The sequence below is a fragment of the Triticum aestivum genome, chromosome 2A (genome assembly GCF_018294505.1).
Source record: "Triticum aestivum cultivar Chinese Spring chromosome 2A, IWGSC CS RefSeq v2.1, whole genome shotgun sequence".
Lineage (NCBI taxonomy): Eukaryota > Viridiplantae > Streptophyta > Magnoliopsida > Poales > Poaceae > Triticum > Triticum aestivum.
In genome coordinates, this window is record NC_057797.1 from 551,221,635 (window position 1) to 551,227,306 (window position 5,672).

Here is a 5,672-nt window from a genome sequence, read left to right on the forward strand (position 1 = left end):
AATTTATCTATTCATGCTCCTAATAAGGATGGTGCTCCTTCTCCTAAGATATCTAGAACTGGTGAATTATTGATATATACATTGGAGGATCAATTGTTGTTGGTGGTTTTTTGCTCCTCCTAGATTTTTTTTTGTGGTAAAAATAGTGCTCCCATGAGAGACAGGAATGAGGAAAAGGAAGACAATGAGGAAAATAACTCTGATCTAGAGAGTGGAGAGGAATATAATTAACTTTTCGTTGATACATTTGCGTGTGAAAAGCAAAATGAACAAGATAAGTTGAGGGCTATGAGGTGATAAATCACAACAATTTCCTTATGAGGAGATGGTGGTTAATATCATGTAATTGATTCCTGATCAATTGGTTGTACCTCAATATACTTCCTATGTTGCCGCTATGCTTAGCAAGCCTACAATTATTGAGGTGGACCCTGTGATGTTTTCTACGCATAAATTTCCTTTGTTTATGTTGTGCAATCTCCCACTACTTCTGTTGAATGGGTGGAAATCATTCCTACTACTGCTATACATGCACTAACATGGAAAATACAGAAGCCAGAGTTGTCGATCTCAGCAGGAAGAGGAAACCGCAAGGTACCGATAATATGTCTTCTCTAAATACTTTTCTACATTGTGATAATTTAGAATGGGTATTGAAATTTCCGGTGATAATTTTATTGCCATAAATGTTTTCAGAAAAATCGAGAACAACTAGAGAACAACTAGCTGGAAAAAGTGACTATTTGGAACAAAAACAAGATAATGTGTTGCTTCTAACTAAAGTGGGTGGGGAATAATCTCTTCTTAGCACTAATAGGATTAATGACGGAGATATACATGAGGAAACTTGCACTGTTGTTAAATCTAGGAATTGAGAGAGAGAGAGAGAGAGAGAGAGTAAAGTTGACATTGTCATCTCTAAACATATTACTAGAAGTTAAATAAACAAAATTGCGATACTGCAGGTGTTACCAATTGCTACTCCTGTAGGAGTCGTTGGGTTTCCCCAAAGAGGAATGGTGAAATAGAACAACAAAAAGGTTTTGCCTCAGTTAAGAATCAAGGTTTATCGAACCAATAAGAGCTTCTAAGCTAACAGGATAAACAACACATGTGCACAAACAAACAAAAGACTTGCACCCAACATGGCAAGAGGGTTGTCAAGCCTCTTATCTTGCTAGCTACAAGATTAAAAGAAAATAGAGATATGTAGTGGTAAAATAGTAAGGCAAATAAAAGAGCAATTTTTGTATAAGAGTTTATTAATGGAAAATAGAACCGGAGCCCATAGCTTCACTAGTGGCATCTCTCTATCGAAAACAGGCGAATGACTTGGTAAACAAATTATAGTTGGGCAATTGAAAAGATTGCAATATTTATGAATATGATCATTCATGGCATAATCTCATATATGCATTAGGAATATTCTCATAAAGACGCGGATTCTTGGCGGTGGGTGCGTTTGGATGGACACATGTAGGAGAGTGACAACGTCTAGCATCGATGGTAGTATGGTCTGACAAGGTGAGTGGGTTGATCACTCCTGAAGATGGAACGACAGAACATGGCGGCGATAGTTCCAGAGCTTGCACATGCGATGCGCATTGCGGGTTGGCCAGACCGAGGGGTGCTCCCGACCCTATGCGGGCAGTTGCATGATGCCACTGGATTAGGTAGTGCTTGTTCACGCGGTTCAGGCACATTATCATGAGTGTAGGTGTTGTGACTTTGTTCACCAGATCTATGTATGCATGTTGTCAGACTCTGTTGAATAATAATAAAATGGTTGTGTGCATCTATTGATGCAGAGGCCAGGGGTAAATCCTCCTTTTAAAAAAAGATCCACCAGACCTGGAAATCATCCTTCTACTGCAACCAATCCACACACATGAGTGTCAAATTTGCATGCGTTGGTCACCCTCTGACAATAGAGATTCCCTTGGAGACACCTGGTCGGGCTACAGGTCGTCCATCCACGTGGCGCCTTCCACTCGCCCGATGTGCATTCGCTGTTGTGCCGAGCACGAGCTCCGGTGCCACTACAACCTGCAACACCACTATCAAATGGCTCTGTTGTGCCGCTTAGTTCCACCCGAAGGTTACACACCCGTCCGGATCCAGACGCGAGAGGCCTAACCAAATCCACGCACGTTGCTATGGAGCGACCTCCATGCCACATGCATCTGACATAATCTCCAAAAAGGCTACATGAAGCCGACCGTTGGTTGTAGTCCGCCTCGATCCAACCATGCGGCTCTGAGCAAATGCTCTTTGTGCAACCCCATGCTACACTCGCATCCCACCAAGGCAACCTCCAAATGCACCAAATGGTATATTTTAATGGAAATTATTGTATTGAAGATGCGTTCATTTGAATCCCCTCAGTGGGAGGATTGCTCGTTTGAAGAGGAATAGGGCATGAAGGAAGAGGAGGACATTGCTTTTATCTTTATGATTCACAAGAAAAGCAGGCCGAATCATGGTGGTTCCATTTTTGGGGAGGAGTTGATTCAGAGGGATAGGAAATAGGCGCACACTAGATTAATGAAAAACTATTTTAGTTCGTCTCTGGTGTATCCAGAGCGATACTTTCGCTGCCGATTTAGGATGTCTCCAAATTTGTTCCTTAACATTGCCAAATGTGTGAAGCAACATGATTGGTCCTTTAAGTAGAGGGGGATTTACACCAGAAATCTTGGACATAGCACCATCCAAAAAGGTGACTTTCGCATTGCACATGATGGCATATGGTGTCCCCCACATGTTTCACTTATGATAACTTGGTAATGGGAGAGAGCACTTCAATCTTTTACATTAAGAAATTTGTAATGGCAGTGGTTGAAGTGTTTGGGCCAGAGTATTTGAGAGCATCCAATGCTCAGGACACGATGAAGCTTTTGGAGATGAACAAAGCCCGTGGATTTTCAAGTATGCTTGGCTCCATTGATTGCATGCATTGGAAGTGGAAGAACTACCTTGCAGCATATCATGGACAATTTGAAGGACACGAAGTATCCAGCCATCATTCTTGAGACCGTGGTCCATCAGAAGACATGGATTTTACATGCATATTTTTGGGATGTCTGGATCTTGCATTGACATCAATGTGCTCCAACGACCACCTCTCTTCGCAAAGTTAGTCAATGGGGAATCACCAACAATGGATTTCCAATCAAATGACCGCACATACAACATGGGCTATTACCTTGCAAATGAGATATATCCATAGTGGACTACTTTTGTGAAGCCAATTTCCTGCCCACCCCCCACCCCCCTTCCCAAGGTAAGAAAGACTCTACTTCCATAATGCTTAAGCGACCGCTAGGAAAGATGTGGAAAGGACTTTTGGGATTTCGTAAGCCCAATTTGCTATTTTGCGAGGATCGACTAGGTTTGGGGATCAAGAAATTCTTTGGTGCATCATCACAATCTATGTGATCATGCACAACATTATTATTGAGAATGAGAGTGGGAAAGATTTTGATTACACCTTCTATGAAACCATCGGACAACCGGTGCAGCCGCGTAGAAGAGAAGACCAAATTCGACGCTTTCTTGAGGTGTACCATGGCATTCCAGATTTTGATAGGCACGCAGATCTTCAAAAGTATCTCATCAAAGAGTTGTGGGCATGGCATGGGCAACAAGACCACTATGTCATAGATGATGAACTTTGTTGTTATGTGTATTAAATTCGATGTTGTGGATTGATGAACTATGTAATAATTTTGATTTTGTGGATTGATGAATTTGATGTTATGTTTGTATTATTTGTTTCCGATTCATTTGGGATGAGTTTGATATCACACGTTTCAATATGTATGCAATTGTAGTGCCCTATTTTAGGACGGCTGTTGGAGCACTGGTGCCCTATTTTAGGGCTACTATAGGAGAAGAAGAAAAATTGATGCCGTAGAACTCATCTTTTGTGCCCTAAAGCAATTTTCAATGCCCTGTTATAGTGTCGTTGTTAGAGATGCTTCAACCACAATGGACTACTTTTGTGAATGCCCACCCCCACCCCCCAAGGTAAGAAAGACTCTACTTCCATAATGCTTAAGCGCCCGCTAGGAAATATGTTGAAAGGACTTTTGGGATTTTGCAAGCCCAATTTGCTATTGTGCGAGGGTCGGCTAGGTTTGGGGATCAAGAAATTCTTTGGTGCATCATCACAATCTATGTGATCATGCACAACATTATTATTGAGAATGAGAGTGGGAAAGATTTTGATTACACCTTCTATGAAACCATCGGACAACCGGTGCAGCCGCGTAGAAGAGAAGACCAAATTCGACGCTTTCTTGAGGTGTACCATGGCATTCCAGATTCTGATAGGCACGTAGATCTTCAAAAGTATCTCATCGAAGAGTTGTGGGCATGGCATGGGCAACAAGACCACTATGTCATAGATGATGAACTTTGTTGTTATGTGTATTAAATTCGATGTTGTGGATTGATGAACTATGTAATAATTTTGATTTTGTGGATTGATGAATTTGATGTTATGTTTGTATTATTTGTTTCCGATTCGTTTGGGATGAGTTTGATATCACATGTTTCAATATGTATGCAATTGTAGTGCCCTATTTTAGGACGGCTGTTGGAGCACTGGTGCCCTATTTTAGGGCTACTATTGGAGAAGAAGAAAAATTGATGCCGTAAAACTCATCTTTTGTGCCCTAAAGCAGTTTTCAATGCCCTGTTATAGTGTCATTGTTAGAGATGCTTCAACCGGTACAACTAACATAGAAAACCTATGCTACAAGTTATATATCAATCATGTTGTAGTTATAAATTCAACTTACAGATTGAAAAAAGACAAATCATGCTATGAATGACAATTAATTTAACCGTGCTATGAATTGGTCTCGTTAATGCCATGATGAATTTGTATTTTGAACTAAAACCACGCCATTTATTTTGGATCAGATGGAATATTTTTTGTTATGTTAGCTGCAAGTTAAATTTGTAACTGAAATATATCAGGTGCTCCTACACCTTTAATGCTCCCATGCTCTCAACATTCAAAAACAAATTTCAGTGTTTCACAAATTTTCAGAAATAAATGTGAATGCTCATGAGGCATGTTTCTACAACCCCTAAAATCTGCAAATCTAAACTCAAAACACACATGGAGGAAAAAAAAACAAATCTGCATGAATAGTGTAAAAAAAAGTGCCACATAAAGACAAAACCAGAAAACACACTATTCACATCCAGATTTGTATACTTTTTTGTTTCTCCATGTGTGTTTTGAAATTGATTTGAAAAATTTAGGGGTAATATTGACATCTCTTGTGAATGTTAATTTGTTCTTTTTTCAATTTTAGATTAATTTGTTGAAAATTGAAATGTTGGGAGCATGGAGTGTGGGAGCATGGATATGTACTCTGGCGCGAGCAGGCGGCTACCGGCTAGCCAGCGAGCCTGGCCGGGAGTACGGCACAGTAGACGTTCATCCACGTAAAGCCGTTCAAAACGTACCAGAAAAATCACTCAAACTCCCTCCCACCTTCCGCTCCTCTCGACGCTGCCCGCTAAACCACCGTCTCCCTCTCCCTCCCATGGCCGCGCCCGCCCTCCTCTCCCTCTCCCCCGCCGTCTCCAGGCACACCCACCTCCTCTTCTCCCACACCCACTCGCCTCGCCACCTCCGCCTCACCCCTCTCGCC